This window comes from Oratosquilla oratoria, chromosome 21 (genome assembly GCF_046742065.1).
Source record: "Oratosquilla oratoria isolate Oo_2021 chromosome 21, ASM4674206v1, whole genome shotgun sequence".
Lineage (NCBI taxonomy): Eukaryota > Metazoa > Arthropoda > Malacostraca > Stomatopoda > Squillidae > Oratosquilla > Oratosquilla oratoria.
In genome coordinates this window covers 2,151,491-2,172,022 of record NC_134797.1, presented here as the reverse complement: position 1 = coordinate 2,172,022, position 20,532 = coordinate 2,151,491, and the positions used below count along the sequence as shown (strand labels likewise).

At 35.7% G+C, this 20,532-nt stretch overlaps 1 pseudogene; it reads left to right on the top strand.

The window, feature by feature from the left end:
- Window positions 1-3,746: 3,746 nt before the first annotated feature.
- LOC143036670 (protein FAM200C-like) lies at window positions 3,747-17,430 on the top strand (annotated as a pseudogene).
- Window positions 17,431-20,532: the final 3,102 nt, after the last annotated feature.

Genomic DNA, 20,532 nt, shown 5'->3' with positions numbered 1-20,532 from the left:
TTGAGTCCCCAGCAGTTGTTTGCAAACATTTATGCGAGGAGCGAGCTTGTGCAATAACTTCGCCTACGGACAATTGTTTACTAAACATCCAATTCATAAAAATGAAATCCTCGCCACCTACCCCTCTATCTACCTCGATGGTCTACCTTTATCTACGAGCCTTACCTACGAGCCTCTTACATAGGGTGTCCCTAAAGTCTGGACGCACATCCAGTTTTCATCGGGTACATTTTCTTTAGCCTATCCCATAAATAGAAGTCAAGAGGGCTAAACAATAGTGAACAAGAAGATATCGAAAAGATCATTTCATATAGCCACGTCAGTTAGTTATGAATATTACTTCCTGTATATCCAAACTTTAGAGACACTATGTAGTACTCACCCTATACCCCAAGGTATGCAAATTCGGGATTTTACTGGTGAACTCTTGCTCCTTCGAAGAATAGGTTCGACTTTGCAACCCCCCCCCTCCCAGAATACTCCGGTTTGTTCACCCGGATTAAGATATCGGGGTTGGACGGTACCTACAAGACTTTGATAGCAAATCAGTAAAGACAAGCCAAGTCAAGACAAATAAAAGAAAATCACACAATAAATTTACAATTTACAAGAAATAACATAAAAAACAAAAAAAATTATAACAAAAGGTCTTTTGAAATCCCCTGTTGATGTCTTTCTTTCCTTCAACATCAAAGAACTCAAACTAACAAAAAGCAGAAAAAAAGTAATAATCAAAGAAAGAATCTCTTTCCATCGGCCTCAAATAAGTTAGATTAACAAAAAGAAAAAGAAAAATGAATTACCACCGAAAATATTTTACCAGAGGTCACCCAGTGGTTTTTCCTTCAGTGTCAAAGGAAAAAAATAATAATAGTAATAATAACAATAAATGAATAAAATAAATAAATAAAGACCCCATCTGATGACATTTCTTAACGTCAAAAAATCAAAATAGTAAAATGAAATATATATATATATATATATATATATGTATGTATACAGTATATATATATATATATATATATATACATACATATATATGTGTATATATATATGTATATATATATATATATATGTATGTATATATATATATATATATATATATATATACATATACTATATTAACCAAAAATTCTTTTTCGAGGTCCCTTGTTAATGGCTCTCCTTCCGTTAGCATCACTGACATTTTTCTTCGTGAGAACGCTGAAGTCTGTGCTACTTATGCAAAATTATTAGTAATACCTCGTGACCAACACAGGAGGCTGATGGATCATAGGCTTCGTTACCACTTACATATAACATACATATATCAACGGCCTTTTTCCCCTTACAAGGTAGGTTGCCAAAAAACAAAGGCATAAAATCGACTCCCACCCATTCCATTCCCACATACTCCACTCCCATTCAACCACCCCTTTCTTTCTCTTATCTTGGCTCCTCTTGGATGACGGATCATCCCTACATCTCTCCCACTGCCCTAGGTCAGAAGCAATGTAGCAAGACACAGCGCATCCACATCAAGGCCGCTTCATTTAATCGGCAACCCTCCTCTCCATTTCCTCGTGCAGAAAAAGAGAACATAAGGAGAAATCCCTTTGGGCTGCGTCAAAATATCATTCACACATACTCCCTCACCCCATCCCCATCCCCCACCCACTCCCTTCCATGCATCGCAGCATCATCCATACCCAACCATTCTCCACTCACCCCTGTCTTGTGTCTTTTCTCATCTTTCCTCAAAAGACATCCGCTTCTTCCCCAATGCCCCTTTTATTCCATCCATCCAACTCGTCCATGGTCGCCTCCTCATGTTCAATCCTTCCACCTCTGCCTTCCACACCTCTTTCAATAATCTTTCTTCACTCCTTCTTTCCATGTGTCCAAGCCATCCCAATACTCTTTCATCAACTCTATCTCCCAACTTCCTTTCCATCCACGTTCTCCTCTTCACCCCCTGGTTTCTCACTCTATCCAGCTTAATAACCCCTATCTTACTTCTCAGGCACCTCATCTCAAACACATCTAAACTTCACCTCTCATCCTCTCTTATGTTCCATGTTTCTACCCCATACAGTGCTGTCGGAACAATTACTCCTTCATACAATCTCCTCTTAGCATCCATTCCCAAATGTCTATTTCTCATTACACATTTTAATCCATCAACGCATTTACTTGTTTTTCTCAATATACCTCCTACCTCCACCTCCACTCCTCCCTTTCCCACCACATTGGCACCCAGTTATCTAAAGCTATCCCTTTCCTCCAGTCTCTCTCCCTTAATACCCATTTCCAATTTGCTGCCACTTTCTCCCTTTGTACATATCATCTTACATTTACCCACATTTATCTTCTTTCGCACACCTTCCCAAAATCTCTCACTAAATTCCTTAACCCCTCCTCTGATCCTGCCACAACCGCAGTGTCGTCAGCAAACAATAACTGGCTTATCTCCCATTTTTTCCATTTTCTTTAACCATCTCCAATCCCCAAACCATTACACTTGCGTTTACCTCTCGCACCACCCCATCCATGTATAAATTAAACAGCCATAACTCATCCCTGACGAAGTCCTACCTTTAGCTCAAACCACTCACTCTCTCCATTTCACATTCTAACACAGTCTCTACTACTCTCGTAAAAACGTAAAAACTATTGACTGCTCTTGACAGCTTTCCTCCTATCCCATATATCTGCAATACCTCCCACAGTGCCTTCCTGTCTACCCTGTCATAAGCATTTTCTAATTCCATAAATGACAAAAAAACATCTTCACCTTTTCCTAAAGCTTTCTCAAATATCTGCCTTAACACAAAAATCTGATCCACGCAACCCCTACCTGTCCTAAACCTACACTGTTCCTCACCTATTACTCCCTCTGTTCCTCTCTTAATCCTCTTAATCAAAACCTTTCCATAAGCCTTCCCAATTACACTCAACAAACTGATCCCTCTTTTAAACAAACATTAAACAACCTCACCAGCCAGTCCACCATCACTGTACCTCCATTTTTAGACACTCCGAATGACACCCATTCAACCCAGTTGATTACCTGTTCTCATTATTCTAATAACTGATTTCACTTCATCTTTCCTTATTTCTCCTCCGTCTTCCTCACTCACCACTGTCATTTTCTTAGACCATCCCACTGCAACTACTTTTTCCTTCCTATCCTCCTTTACATTTAATAACTTCATAAATTACTGCCTATCTTCCTCTTACTGTCGTCTCTTCCATTATCATCTCTCCATCTGCACCTTTTACCTTTTCTTCTCTACTTGATTCGTCTCCCTTACCTCTCTTAATTTTCTTCCAAAACATCTTTTTATTACTTTTAAAATTTTCTGCCATACTCTTACCCCTTTTCACATCTGCTCTCCTCTTTGTCTCCTTTATCTTATGTTTTACTTCTCTTCTCTTTTCTTTGTACCTTTCTTATGTTTCTCTTGCCATTTAACTCTAGAAATTGTATTCTAAACAAATCTGCTTACGGTCCTGTCGTGCGTCAGAAATCATTTGTATTGTTCATTTCACTCTGCCTCGTCATTGGAACGCTTTCAATCTCCGAACTAAAATATGTGTATTTCTCTGTTTACTTCTTCTCTTAAGATTATATTATCTATTTCTATCTACTATCAAACTATTTTATAAAGTTAAGAGCTCACCCCTAAACCATTTCCACATCTCTCGAGGGGGTGGTTAACCCTCCTGGTTTAAGATTTAAACCTCCATCGCTTAAGCCCGCCCCGATGAACAAACAGTGCCACTGCTTGCGTGGCCCGGCTAATGGTGCCAGAACTCAACGTAATTTGGCTGCCATACCCCCACGACTGCGACAGTTATGGCCAGTTAGTCTGCATTCATATTGCCCTGTAATTTCTGTGTTTCGTCCACTCGTTTGTTTCACATAAAAGTCGCTTTATTTCCACCTGAACCAACTCGGCTCGTATGTCACCTTCATTGATTCGATTTTGGTTAAAATACGTTCAAGATCATATTCGCGCGCGCTTGTGTGTGTGTGGTGTGTGTGTGTGTGTGTGTGTGTGTGTGTGTGTGTGTGTGTGTGTGTGTGTGTGTGTGTGTGTGTGTGTGTGTGTGTGTGTGTGTGTGTGTGTGTGTGTGTGTGTGTGTGTGTGTGTGTGTGTGTGTGTGTGTGTGTGTGTGTGTGTGTGTGTATTTACCTGCGGCCGTATATGCAAATCGAGAATCGGACTCCACAGCCACCAGCGAGTTCATCTGGCGTAATACCACTTCTAGGCATGGTGCAACGTCATCGTCGTCAGCGACGGACTACTATAAGCAAGTAAGCATTTACGTAGTTATAGTTGTATTTTGCGGGAGAAGAGCTATGCTCGTAGGGACTCGCAGTTGTATCTTTCCGTATCCAGTTCTTTCTTAAAGTCGTGTATAGATTTGCCACTCACTGTATTCTCTTTCGATTTATTCCATGTATCTATCACTCTATGTGGAAAGCTATTCTTTATCATGTCTCTTCTATAACTGCCCTAAAGTTTCTTCTTGTGTCCCCTTGTATTTCTTTTGTCCCATTTAAGTAGATCAGCCCTGTCAAGGATTTCCATCCCTTTTATAATTCTATATATGAATATCAATTCGCCTGTTCCTCTTCTTTGCTCCAGAGTTAATGAGTTTAGCTTGGCCAATCTTTGTTCATATGTCAACATGCTGAGTGTTGGTGCCATCTTTGTTGGTGCTCTTTGAATTCTTTCTAGTTTTTTTTTTTTTTTTTTTTTTTTTTTTTTTTTTGTGGGTGTCCATAGTGACCCTTCATACTCTAATTTTGGTATTATCAGTGTAACTAGGATTTTCTTCACCATTTCTTCGTCCATTTAGTCAAAGGCCACTTTCTTTGATCTTATCAAGTTGTAGGTTTCTCCAACTATTTTGTTTACATGTTTATTTGGTGTCATGTCATTTGAAATTATCAATCTTAGGTCTCTTTCTGAATTTACTTTTGTAACTTCTTTTGTTCCAATTTTGTATTTACCGGATATTCTATTTTTGCTTTTTCCAAATTCCATTATACTATATTTTTTAAAGTTGAAATTCACTTAGTTTTTTTTTCACTCCAATTCCAGACTTTGTCCAGATCTCCCTGAAAAGATTTACAGTCTTCTTCGTTACTCACTCTCTTCAATAGTTTTGCATCATCTGCAAAGAAGTTTATGTAGCATTTAGTTCCTTCATCCATGTCGTTTATATAAATAGCAAACATTATCGGAACCAATACAGAGCCTTAGGGGTACTCCACTTATCATTTCTACCCATTTTGAGTTCTTTTTTCTAAGTATCACTCTCATTTTTCTTCCTCTCAAGAAGTCTTCCGTCCATTTCAATAATTTTCCTTGTATTCCACCTATTAGTTAATTTTTTCTTAGTAGTTTTTTGTGTGGTACTTTGTCAAAAGCCTTTTGTAGGTCCAGGAAGGCACAATCTGCCCAGCCATCTCTTTCTTGTATTATGTCTAGCAATCTTGAGTAAAAGCATATTAAGTTTGTAGTACATGATCTTCCACTTCTAAAACCAAATTGGTTGGGATTTAATATTTTGTTCTTTTCCAAGTGTTCAGTCCATTTGTTTTTGATAACTCTTTCGCATATTTTTGCAATTATGCTTGTAAGGGATACTGGTCTATAATTTGTTGGATTTTCTTTATTTCCTCCCTTATATATTGGTACAATATTAGCATTCTTCCAGTCTTGTGGTACTTTTCCTTCTCTGAGCAAGAAGTCAATTATCTTGTGTATTTTGTCTGTGTATTTTGCATTCTTTTAATATCCAGTTCGCTATTCCGTCTTGCTCATGTGACTTTCTGACATCGAGTTTCTTTATTTGGTCCCTTATTTCTTTCTGTGCCACCATTATTTCTTCCATTTTAGGGGATCCTTCCTGATGACTATCATCCCACAATTGTGAGCTTTCAATTGTAAAAACAGACTTAAAGTGTCTGGTCATTACTTCGGCCATTTCTACACCTTCTGTGTATTCTTGATTTCCTTCACGCAGTTTTATTATTTCGTGTTTGTCTTATAGTTTGTCGTTTACATATCTGTAGAACAGTTTAGGTTGATCTTTGCATTTTGCTATTATATCTTTTCATATATTCTTTTTTCCTCTCTTCGTATGTCTACGTATTCATTTCTCAGTTTAATGTATGTTTGCCATTTAGTCTCTTTTTTGTCTCTTTTCCATCATTTCTAAGTTTTGTCTCTTCTATCTTAGCATCGCTACACTTTTTGTTATTCTTCCGCTTAGGCACATGTTTGCCTGTTCCCTCTTTATACATTTCTTTGAAAATGTTCCATTTCTCTTCCGTCATTTACCAAATTTTCCCAACAGGCATTTTGGATTTTTTTTTCTAAGTTTTACAAAATCAGTTTTGTTGTACATCAGTCTTCCTTCTCTATGTTTCTCGTTCCTTCTTACCACATTTTGTTCCTTAAGTTCGATCTCTATTAGTATGTGGTCACTCTTCCCAAATGGTGTTTTATACTTCATTTCTTCCACTATTTCTAGTTCAGAGGTGAATATCAAATCTAGTCTCGATAGTTCTTCGTTTTGTCTAAATCTAGTATTTTCTTTAACCCATTGCGTAAATGTGTAATCTATGGTCATATCCAGTAGGACATTTCCCCTGAGTTCGTCTCCACCTCCCATTGTTAATTCTTTCCAATTTATTTCCTTTGCGTTAAAGTCACCCATAATTACTATATTTTCTCCGTATTTCAATGTCTCGGTTAATTCATTCTTTGTGTCCTCTAGAAATTTTGGGTGTCCGCTGTCAGTCCAGGTCTTAGTTTTTGGTGGCACATAAAAAACTATAAACCTTCTACTTTCCATACTGCTGTTTTCGATTTTAACTGTGATTAATTCCACATTATCTTTTCCTTCTGTTGCCTTTATATCATGACTCCTCCCCCCTGTTTTTCTGTCCTATTTTTTGACCAAATTTTGTATAATCCTTGTCCCACCATACTTGATTGTATAGGACCTTTCAGTTTTGTCTCTGCAATTCCCATTATGTCAGGTTTTTCTGTTGATAGATAGTCGTTCAATTCATTTAATCCTGATATCATAACGTCCATACTTATATAAGCCACTTTTAATTTTTTCTTCTCTTCTCTTTTTTGGTTTAAGTTTCCATTTTTCTGGTGTACCATTTTCTCAGTCTCAGATCTAGCACTCTCCAAAAAAAAATCGTTTTTTTTCCGTCTCCGTTCTTTTCTCGTTTTTTCCTTAGCCTCACTTCTCAGTTCCCTATCTTTCTCTAATTCCTCGGCATTCATTTCCTTTTTTATCCATACATTTTTGTATTTTTCACTGTTTGCTAGTTTTGCCGCTTCTGATAGTAAGAGCGCACGCCCGTGTGTTTGTGTTTGTGTGTGGGGGGGCGTGTATGTGTGTATGTCCCTGAATTGAAGGTAAGAATTATGTTCTGGGGCAGAGTGAAAACCTTTGCCCTAAATACTTGGGTAGTCAAATGGTAGCCACCCTAGGGTTTCGGAATTTATCCCAGGCGTAGTGTATACGTGACGGATTTAAAAATCACTACATTCTATTAAAATGTCAGTGGGATTAGAATTAATTGGAGTTAATCTAGCTATCCTTTTTTTTTAACATCACCCCTCTTGTGGCTCGAAAGATCTTCTATCGGTATAGTTTACAATTATACAATTGTAACTCGTTTTAAGATGTTAACATATAAAATAACAAAAGCCTTACATTCTGATGAAGTTTCGGATTTCAAAATGTAATGATCTGATTCTCGACTCTAATAAAAAAAAAAAATCTTCTTATATCAAACGTATCTTTTTACAACTAATTCAGACAATAATGAAAAAAGAGTTTAATATTCCACTGCGCAGGGGCTTCCTTCATCCGAATAAAATCGCCTGACCACAGATAGAATAAGTGAATAGAGTGTGCGTGTGTGTGTGTGTGTGTGTGTGTGTGTGTGTGTGTGTGTGTGTGTGTGTGTGTGTGTGTGTGTGTGTGTGTGTGTGTGTGTGTGTGTGTGTGTGTGTGTGTGTGTGTGTGTGTGTGTGTGTGTGTGTGTGTGTGTGTGTGTGTCTATATGTGTGTGTGTGTCTATGTGTGTGTGTGTATGTGTGAGTGGATTTAGCTGGATGTTTTTCCTATACGAGTATGAGTAGCAAAACCTTTGATAGTATTTCTTAATAAAAACTTACTAGAAAAGGGACATTTCCAGTCATAGTGATGATAGTAAGGTTAAGCATCTTTTCCTACAGCTGGTGAAGCAAAAAATTTGGATAGAAACAGCAAACAATGACTGGGAAAACATACTCCAAAATTGACTATATGTGCGACATTTATTTTTTTTTTCAGTCGTGCATTATTTTCTCTGTGATGTTATGGTGTAACAGCTTGAATACCGACTCTAAACATGTTTACAAGGTAAGACTACGTTAGCCTTTATGAGATTATATTACTTTTTTCCCTAAAGTAATATAATTTTTTTCTCTCTCACGTTGCCTTACCGACTAGCATGATAAAGTAAGTATTAATTGGATGATTTCTTAACAGCATACAGGCTTAAGCAAATTGCGGAAGACAAAAGATGTAGAAAAATAACAAGTATCTACCGGAACGGAAAGGGATGGAAAGTTCCTTGAAAGAATAATAATAAAAAAAGAAAATGTGATGAGGAATGAGCGAGAAACATAAAAGACAATGAAAATAGAGGAACTCAAGGATGAGAAGACGCAAGGAGGGAGAAAGATGAAAAATAAAGTAAAGAAAGAGAGATATTAAAAGTAAACAAGCTGAGCCGAACAATGGGGAATGAGAAGATTTTGAGTGAGGAGGCCTGGTAATACAGAATTAAGAATACAGGCAAACTTCTCAATACCATAGAACGCTATATGATTACTCAGACTTATTTCAACGGAAATATCCAGCGCTTGTTTCATTTGAGGACAATGTCTCACAAAAGATGTGGTGTCACAGAGGTAGTGATAGGCATTCTTTTTATAAAAAAAAAAAATAGATAAGTCTCCAGTCATAAGGATGTCATTGAAGATCGAACTCCAAATCGAAAATAAAAAAGATCATATCACTTCAAGTGTAACACTCCACAAGGAGTTATAAACGCAAAACAATGAATAAATAAGTAAATAGATAAATGGATCATTAGATCAATAATTGATTAAATAAATAAGTATAAGTAAATAAATAAATTAATAAATGAAGAAATAAAAGGATAGGTAAATAGATTAATTAATGTAAATAAATAAATAAATAGTTAAATAAATGAATAAAGATAAATGAATTAATGATAAATAGATAACTAAATAGATATATGAATCATAGATCTATGATATCAATTCAATGAATTATAATCGTGAAACAAAAAATAGATAAATAAATAAATAAATGAATAATTAGATAAGTAACTAAATAACAAATAAAGAAAATAGATAAATAACTAAATAGATAAATGAATCATAAATCTACGATATCAATTCAATGAATCATAATCGTGAAACAAAAAATAGATAAATAAATAAATAAATGAATAATTAGATAAGTATATAAATAAATAAATAAATAAATAAAATAGATAGATAGATAAGTAAATAAAAAATAGATAAATACATGAATGAATAAATAAATAAATAAATAAATAAATAAATAAATAAATAAATAAATAAATAAATAAATAAATAAATAAATAAATAAATAAATAAATAAATAAATAAATAATAAGTAAATATGTAAATAAATGAATGAAAATAAAATAAATTAATAGGAATAAGCAAATAGATTAATGAATAAATAGGTAAATAAATAAATGAATAAGATAAGTAAATGAATAAGTAAATAAATGTATAAATGAATAAGTAATGAACAAATAAATGATTAAATAGATAAATGAATATTAGATAGATATATAGAAATATAGATGAAAGATAAACAAATGAATAAATAAATGAATTAATAAATAAATGAATACATAAATTAATTATTGATGAATTAATTAATTAACAAGTAGATATTTGAATAGATACAATTAAAGAAAACTAAACAACAATTCTCAAAACAGAACAACAAAATAATGAGCTGACAGACATTACGGCATATTGCTTGGACATTTCTGCAACCAAGTCTTAGCCTCGTATTTGCCAAACTACACAAGATGGCCCAGTATTCCCATCAAAATGTACAGTTTGTTGTGGTAATGATGATGCCGACCATAAGGAAGCTGTGGCTGGTGTGATAGGGGGGAGAATGGAGGAAAAAGGGGCAGAGGGGAAATTAGGGTATGAATCACTAAAGAGGTCGTCTGGTTTTAGTTATGTTGATGTCGGGTTTATCAGTATGAATTACATAAATTGTGAATGTCTTGGTCGTCTCGAGGTAAAGGTTGTTCTTGTTAAGGAGTGTAGTTTACTGGTGCTACTATCCTTGTGGCCAAGGATTCATTGGCTTTGTAAACCAGGGTCTTTCAGGAATTGAGAATATTTCTTGTGGGAATGATGCGGTCTACGTTTCCGGTCGAGGACAGGGAGGGAAAGGGGGAATGTATGGGAAGGAGAAAGAATGAAATAAGAGGGAAGGAGAGCGAGAGATGAAGAGGGAAAGAAAAGAGAAAGAGGGAGTGAGGGAACATACGCTAAAGCCGAAAAAGGGGGAGGGCAAAAGGGTGTGGGAGGGGCAGGGAGGGGAGGAGACAGAAGAGGAGGAGGAGGAGGAGGAGGAGGAGGTAAGGTGGAACAGAGGGAGGGGTTGAAGAGGGAAGAGAAGAAAAAGAAGAAGATGGAGGGGCAGTAGGATAAAAGGATGAAGGAAAGAAGAGGGGAAATGTGGAGAGGGAGGAGGGAGGGGGAGAAGAGAAAAGAGAAAAAGGAGACAGGAGAAAGAGGAAAAAATGGTGACTGAGGGGTAAAAGAAATAAAGCTGAGTGAGCAGTAGGAGGAGGAGGAGAAGGAGTAAGTGGAGAAGGAGGAAGGAGGAGAGGGACAAGAAAGCAAAAGGAGTTGTAAAAGAAGGAGAAGGTTGGGGAGGAGGTGGAAAGAGAAGGTGGAAAAGAAGAAGATGGAAGAAGAGGAGGAGTAGGTAGAAGGAGGAAGGTGCAGGGCGGAGGAAAGGCAGCTGCCCAGTCTTACATATTGCAAATCTTTCTGCTGCAAAAATCGACACTTTTGAAAAATAAAATTAAAAACATAAAATTCAACACTCTATATCACATGCGAGAGCAAATTCTTAGAATAAAAAAATCTGGTATTGTATACTTGGGAAGTAAGAATATTCTTAAGGAAAAAGATGCCAAAGTAATATGTAACTTTTTTTTTTACCTGGATTAATTTAGGATTGACGTGCTTGTAAATTCAATAAGATCCAAATGCACGTGTTTGTTGAAAATATAAAAAAGATTATGTTTGGACTTGTCCACAGTATATGTGTGAATATACATACAATAAAATTAATATATAAAAACAAACCTGCCCACACACGCACACACACATGCACACACACACACACACACACAAACACATACACACATACACACACACACACACACACACACACACACACACACACACACACACACACACACACACACACACACACACATACATGCACACACACACACACAAACACACACACAAACACACACATAAACACACACACACACACACACACACACACACACACACACACACATATACACAATTGGTGAAGGGTCGCACTTTTGATAAAATGTTCATAAATAGGTAAATAAAAAAGCTGCATGAAGCAATCGGGGCTTTATAAGAAAAAATCAAGAATTGTAAATAAAATTGAAAATGAGGAGATGAGAGAAAATTATAAGTATATATGTATATATATATATATATATATATATATATATATATATATATGTATATATATATATATATATATATATATATATATATATATATACACACACACGCACACACACACATATATATTTACCAGAAGATACCTAAGGTATAGGGGAAACATCGTAATGTTATTGTTTTCATTTCCACTATAGACTCGATCGGAGATATTATTTATCATTTACCAAGTTCTAAGAAGAGAATAATTAAAAGAATTGAAAGTGTTAAGAAAAAGTTCACAAACACTGAGTATGCTGTGATATTTAATAAAATATGTCTCGATGAAAACCTGCTCCCTAAATTCACTAATATATATATATACATATACATATATATATATATATATATATATATATGTATATATATATATATGTATATATATATATATACTAAATATATATATATATATAAATATATATATATATAATATATATATATATATATATATATATATATATATATATATATATATATATATATATATATACAGACTATCTTAACTCGAGGAATGACTGGGAGGCCATGACCAGTATCATTAAAAAGAAGATAAAAACACACAACATTATTCCTTTACTCCTCTAATCCAGATTTTAATCACCACCACCCCATGTCCCCCCGGGAAATCCTAGTATGGAATTTCTTTGCCATGAAAATAAAGAAAAGTTGGAATTGTGTTTTCCAATCTTGGTTCATGGAGTGAAGTCGTGGTTTTAACATTCACAGGCAGGTGACACGAAGAAAGAAGCGCAAATATATATATTTTTTTTTTTGGAGGGGAAGGGAAATTTTGTCTTGTGTTTTCTTAAGATTCATCCTTAAATAATGATGTTAGCGTTAAAAAAAATCATATACGTCTGGCCGCCGCCATTGCCGCTGACTCAAGAAGAACGTTTTTCATCAGCAAGAATGCTGATCCCAGACGACACACCAATACTTCAAAGCCATTATGAACTTCTATGATCACTATTCCTCAAAGACTAAAATGTCTATATCCAGAAGTAAATGGTCTTATGCAGGCTTATTTTACAATAAATAAACTAGAAGAGAATAATCACCATCTTTGTAATCTCACTACAGCACGAAACTGGGTTCTATGAGTACCTAACTTGAAATGTGTATTCATTTCTTCATTCGTCAGGTTGATTCATTCAGCTGAGGGAAGATTCCTGCACTCTAAAGGGTCAATAGCTACCACGATTAAAGGCTTAACCTTCGTCAAAAGGTTTAAACAGATCTGTGTACTCATGCGCAGGCACATGTATTTTTTTTTTTTTTTTTTTTTACTTGTCGGTCACCAAACGCCGAAGACAATAAAATCTTGATACTATTCTTATTTTCTCACCCTACTTCTCCCTTTCTTCTTCCTCATCCTCTTTCAACTCATCTTCTCCTCCTCCTCCTCCTCTTCCTTCTCCTTCTCTTCCTCCTCCTCCTCTTCCTCCTCCTCTTCTTACTCCTCCTCCTCCTCCTCCTCCTCCTCTTCCTCCTCCTCCTCTTCCTCCTCCTCTTCCTCCTCCTCTTCCTCTTCCTATTTCTCCTTATGTGAACGTCCTTTCATCTTTTCTTTGCGTTTTTCTCAATCTTTCTGTGATTCATTATTTTTTCGTTCTTATCGTGCTTCTCTCCCTTTCTGATAAGGATTTTTAGCATTGTTTCTTTACACTCGATTCGTGTGTGTCTCTTTTTCACATTTCCGTCTTTATGTTCGTTTGGTATGTATCTAATAATTATGAATTTTAATTTTATGACTCGTTACAAAAAATCTTATGAAGCAAAGATGTTGGCAAAGATCTCACAAATGAAAATTGAGGAGATAATATATATATATATATATACATACATATATATATATACATATATATATATATATATACATGTATATATATATATATGTACATATATATATATATATATTTATATATATATCTGTGTGTATGTGTGTGCGTGTGTGGTGTGTGTGTGTGTGTGTGTGTGTGTGTGTGTGTGTGTGTGTGTGTGTATGTGTGTGTGTGTGTGTGTGTGTGTGTGGTTGTGTGTGTGTGTGTGTGTGTGTGTGTGTGTGTGTGTGTGTGTGTGTGTGTGTGTGTGTGTGTGTGTGTGTGTGTGTGTGTGTGTGTGTGTGTGTGTGTGTGTGTGTGTGTGTGTGTGTGTGTGTGTGTGTGTGTGTGTGTGTGTGTGTGTGTGTGTGTGTGTGTGTGTGTGTGTGTGTGTGTGTGTGTGTGTGTGTGTGTGTGTGTGTGTGTGTGTGTGTGTGTGTGTGTGTGTGTGTGTGTGTGTGTGTGTGTGTGTGTGTGTGTGTGTGTGTGTGTGTGTGTGTGTGTGTGTGTGTGTGGTTGTATGTGTGTGTGTGTGTATGTGTGTGTGTGTGTGTAAGTGTGTGTGTGTGTGTGTGTGTGTGTGTGTGTGTGTATGTGTGTGTGTGTGTGTGTGTGTGTGTGTAAATATATATGAATATATGAATATATATATATATATATATACATATATATATATATACATATATATATATGTATATATATATACATATACATATAAATAAACATATACATATACATATACATATACATATACATATACATATACATATACATATACATATACATATACATATACATATACATTGTTCTGGCGTCGTTGTTCAGGGTGGCTTCATGAACATTCCATTTAGCCTAAGGGTATAAAGGATATATGGGTCTCAAACGTACAGAACCTGTGGGAGCCCTGACATATCGGTAAGAACCTGTTACATAGTTTGAAATGAAGTAATGCATCAGTTCGATGGTTTCATCCGGAACTTGCTCCAAAAATGTTGGAAACCTGTCTCGATATCTTGAACAGGAAGACAGGCTGATCCATCTACCATGCAAATAAATAAATAGATAAATAAATGAATATATAGATAAACAACTAAAAGTCTCTGATTTTCCCTGTAATACTGTGCCAACCCAAGTGACTGTATCTTTCTCCATGTAGATTGTGTAAGATGGTAGAAGCACCCATGTGCATCAATTCTTCCATCGAACGCTTCTTCAACTGCTTGGTGTACTGCATATTTGAAATCCACCCCCACAAACTCGACAAATAGCCATGGGGTCGTAAGGGGGTCAGTAGATTGCTAAGGGGTCGATATCGACCCCCAGGATTCGATGAGACCATCCAAGGGGTCGAAGGGGGTTAGTAGATTGCTAGGGGGTCGAAAGGGGTCAGTAAATTACTAGGGGGTCGAAAGGCAGTCTTTAAAATTAAATGGTTAGCATGAAATGATCCTGTTCTCTTCCCGTACTGAGAAAGTGAGAATAATCAACCAATCAATATCTAAACTTAGAAAAAAAAAACATGTCAGTTCATTCTGAGTCGAAAATCCTCCCCATTCTGTGCATGTAGGGAAAATCTCACATACATACAACAACATCGTGAATGAACATCAAGATGATGAGCTTGTGTAATGTTATTGGCTTGAATATTACTTATAATATAATAAAGAATATACGATATCACTCTTAAAGCTATTGGTAAATTATAAATATTTATCTTAAAACACTTATGTTTATGCATATGTGAAAGTGTCTGTATCATTACTGGAACGCCGTCGCCTTGATGAATGCTGGCCATTTAGCCCTTTTATAACGAATCAAAATAAGAAAAAAATAAACGAATAGAATAAGTAAAATCCAAGGATACTAACAAATAGTTATAATTGTTTACTACACATGGTGGGCATATGCTCGCACAGACAGATATTTGTTTTATAAGATATTCAATAAGATAATTATAATTGGAATCTCACTCTGAGACTCCGAAATGCGCTGTGATATAGTGATACGAATTTTCTCGCTGCTTAACTTTTTTTTTTTTTTCTCGCTGAAAAATCATTCTAGGTTTTAATCTGACAAATGTCCGTTTTTTTTGTTTTTTGTTTTTTCTCCCTGCCTTTTTCCTTGAAATTATGATAATGCATGTCTTTGGGTAATGAATCTACTAAAAATTAAATATAATCGAGTGAAAAGTAAGTTCCCCGTCAAAACGTAAACAAATGGAGCTTTCTTTCCCAGGTGACGCCAGCAAGGCTGCTACACGGTTTGACATGTTGCGACCAACCCCTCCCCACCCTCTCTAGCTGAAGAGACGAGCCTGTAGTTCAGTACATTCTCAACTTGCATAGCGCTGTCAGTTATGCCAAGGAAATTATTATTTTGACTTGAATATTGTGTGTAGAAGACATAATGGCTGCGGCTGATGCTAAGAAGTGCCGACAATATTCACAAGAATATTTGAAATATGGTTTCATTACTTCCTTTACCAATGAAACTTTGCCACTGTGCCTTTTGTGTGAAAAGACTTTCAGTAATGAAGCCATAAAACCTTCAAAGATGAAAGACCATTTTGATAGGATTCACTCTGACAAAAAAAAAATCCAAAGACTTTGAATATTTTAAGTCACTGAAAGAAAAAAGAAAAAATCGATCAAACATCAAGACTGTCTTCAAATCATCTGTTAGTGCTGATAATGAAGGAGGCTTAAAAGCATCACACAATAACTCCCTCATGTTAGCAAAGAAAGGAAAACCACATACAATTGGTGAGGAATTCATAATTCCAGCAATTAAAGAATTTATTGAAACTGTTATGAAGAAAGATTCTGAATTTGTTCTTAAGAAACTGCCATTAAGCAACAATACTGTACAAAGACGAATTGATGAAATGGCAAATGATGTAGAGTCAAAGTCAAAAGGGCATCATTGATGAATTTTTATTTGACAAGTACCTTGCAGCTGATTCAGAATGTGAGACAATTTTGAAGTGCTTGGAGGAGTATTTAAAGGAGCATGATATATCTTTTAGCAATATTACTGCACTGGCTACTGACGGAGCACCAGCAATGGTTGGCCGCTATAGAGGATTTGCAGCTTTACTCAAGGAAAAGGTGACTGATGTACGTACTGTTCATTGTGTATTGCATAGGCAACACCTTGTAGCCAAGAAACTCAGCTGTGAACTTCATGATGCTTTAAAAGTGTGCATCAGATCAATCAACAAAATATAGGCGCATCCACTGAACTCACGATTGTTTACGTCGCTGTGCGAAGAGAATGCTGATTTATTTTGCCAATTACTTATGCACGCTGAAGTAAGGTAGCTCTCTAGGGGCCAAAGCTTACAAAGACTTGTAGAGTTGTACAGTTCAACTGTACAGTTTCTGGTAGATGTAGACCCATTTTTATGTGAAGAGTTAAAAAAGTGTAAAAATGCTTTGTTCTATTTGGCAGACTTGTATTCAAATTTTAATGAGACACAGAAACGTCTGCAAGGTAAAGAGGTTACCATTATTCAAGCCAGATCAATTCTACTAAGCTTCCAAGGCAAACTAAGCCTCTTTAAATCTTCTTTGGCACGCAGAGACTTTCAATATTTTTCGAATTTACAACAACTGAAAAAAAATGAAAAAAATTCGGATGGTGAACTAGCGACATATATAACTCATCTGGACAAAATAATTGAAGACTTCAAAGTATGGTTTGAAGAACTGGAGAAAATGCAAGTACCTGAATGAATCCTTACACCATTTAATGTCGAAATAGAAATTGTAGGCATTGACCCACAGCTGTAGGAAGAATTTATTGACTATGAATCTCGAACCAAGTGCATTATTCAGAACAAAAAGTGTACGTGATTTCTGGAGTAATAAAAACAATGTTGGTAAATATCCTGACTCCACCATTAAAAATGTCACTATCAGACTCTGCCACTTCTGCTAAATCATTTCCATCTAAAAGAAAGTCATCAACGTCTCTGGACAGATTTATCATAAAAACTTCAGCCTCTCAAAGGGAAAATCTCGACAAAGAAGTTGCAAGAATGATATTTGCTACAAATTCACCATTTCGTCTTGTTCAGCATCCTCAGTTTCTCAAGATGGTTCAGAACCTGAGGCCAGGTTATATTCCTCCATCCAGAAAAGATATTGCTGATAAGTACTTGGATCTTGAGTATGAAAAGGAATATAAAAAGTGTGCAGATGACCTGAATAATGAAACTGTATGTCTTTCAATTGATGGGTGGTCTAACATCCATAATGAGCCCATATGTGTCACTCTAACAACATTCACTGGTCAGATTTATTTAGTTGACACAATAGACACATCAAAGAAACCTCACACTACTGAATATATTCTACAACTTATACAAAATTCGATCAAGAAGGCTGAACAAGATTTTGGTTGTCACATTGGAAGTGTTGTGACAGACAATGCAGCAAATGTCACCAAACTCTTGGAGGAATCGAGTGAACCTGAGCATACCGTCCTCACATACGGATGTGCAGCACACCTACTAAATCTACTGGCTCATGACCTTGAGATTGATCATGTGAAACAACATGTGGTCCATGTAGTTAAATATTTTAGAAATAATCATAATGCTGCTACAAGGTATCGGCAGGAAGGTGGTCAGTGTCTAGTCATGCCCCAGGACACAAGGTGGAACACAATGCCAGACTGTCTCAAGGCCTATATGAATAACTGGCCAATTCTAATGAAGATATGTGAAGTTAACAGGGAAGCTATTGATATGAAGTAAGAAACAAGGTATCAAATTTAGGCCTAAAAAGTTCGGCTGATATATACTACGTGTGATATATACTAAATATAGGCTTATACCGTTCCTTGTATACTTGTGGCAAGTCTATATAACACTGCTCCTTATATTGATATGCTAAAATTGTCCCTTAGCAATCAGATCGCATATCAGATAGCAATCCCACAATATTTAAAATCTATAAAAAAAAAACTATTTAAATCAAATAAATCTGATTTAGATAAAAAAAAATGATTTTTTTATATTTCTAGAAAGATAAAAAAAAAATCGCCGACTCTGGTGTCCACTAACCTCATACAATAATACCTGTTAAGTCCGGCTACAATTGGCATTTCAAAGCATAACAGTGCCTTAACAATAGTTTCTTATTTCACTATAAAAGTTTATATTAACTTTCATTGCTTTGAATAAGTCAATAGTTGATATATTTGTCCTATATACAATGTTAGGTTTCTAGTTTTGATATATTTGTCCAATATAAAATGTTAGGCTACAAAGAAAGCAATGGCACTAGCAGGTGCGGACGTTCTGTGTAATAGTAGTCCTTGATAAATATATATATATATATATATATATATATATATATATAAATATATATATATTTATATATATATAAATATATATATAAATATATGTATATATATATATATATATATATATATATATATATTTATATATTTGTATATATATATATATATGTATATGTTACACTGGCCAGCGTTTAATTTTTTTATTTTTTTTTTTTTTCAAAGGTCGAAGGATTTTCAAGTGATTTATAGTTTTTTGGTGCGCTGAATCAAAAAATGCCATCCATTTCCTTGGATCAGGTCTAGTTTTTGAGATATGAGAAGTGCGACTTTTGGGCCTTGTATAGTACTAAGTATAAGGAAAACAAGGATGCAGGTATAGCCTATTCTTATTTTTTTTTTTGCATGAAAATTATACTGTAGCACCCCGAAACTGATACTGAAACCTAATGATGTTTTTGTTTACTTTCAGGAAACTGAAACCGAAACTGAAACTGAAACTGCATTGACTACATTGAAAAACTGCATTGACAACACTGAGACTGAAAATGGTTTAGAAAAGTGTGATCTCCAATCAATGTGACTGATTTTATAAGAATCTGTGCTTTTTACAAGAATCTGTGCTTCTTGTGTTTCTATTTCGGACACGTATCTTAGATTGACAGAAAATGGAACGCAAATGCACAAATAATTCTGATAGGTTCTGCTACATATGTGGTAATGTGATTCTTCCTCGTCGACTAGCAAATATAACTGATTTTGTGAAGAAGGCATATCATGCTTACTTTGGAGTTAAGCTTGGGGACCAGGACAAGCCATTTGCACCCCATGTTAGCTGCAAAACATGTGTCGAGAACTTGCGTGATTGGAGAAATAAAAAAAGGAAGAGTATGCCATTCGCTGTTCCAATGGTTTGGAGAGAGGGTAAAGATCATGTGTCAGACTGCTATTTCTGCATGACTAATCTTAAAGGAGTCAACCGCAAGGACAAGCATTGTATTCAGTATTCTAATGTTCCGTCTGCCATACGACCAGTCCCTCATGGTCCAGGCCTGCCCGTTCCCGAGCCAGATGTTGCAATGGAATCTAGCTCTGAATCGGAATCTGATAACGCACTAGACAGGGCAGAGGGTGGAGAATACATGCCAGAAGAGAATGACCGACCAGTGCCTCTAACACAAGCAGATCTCAATGACCTGACACGGGATCTAAACCTATCAAAGGAATCAGCACAACTTCTGGGTTCTCGTCTTCGTGAGAAAAATTTGCTAGCACCTGAGACAACATTCTTTTGGTACCGAGAGCGTGAAAGAGAATTTAGACAGTTTTTCACAACCCAGAAGGACTCGTCATTAATTTACTGCGACAACATTGCTGGTTTGATTCAATCAATGGGACTGGACTATGTTGCTACTGAATGGAGACTGTTCATCGACTCTTCCAGCAGAAGTCTCAAGGCAGTCCTTCTTCACAACGGAAATAAATACTCTACAATTCCAATCGGTCATTCGGTGCAAATGAAAGAAACTCAT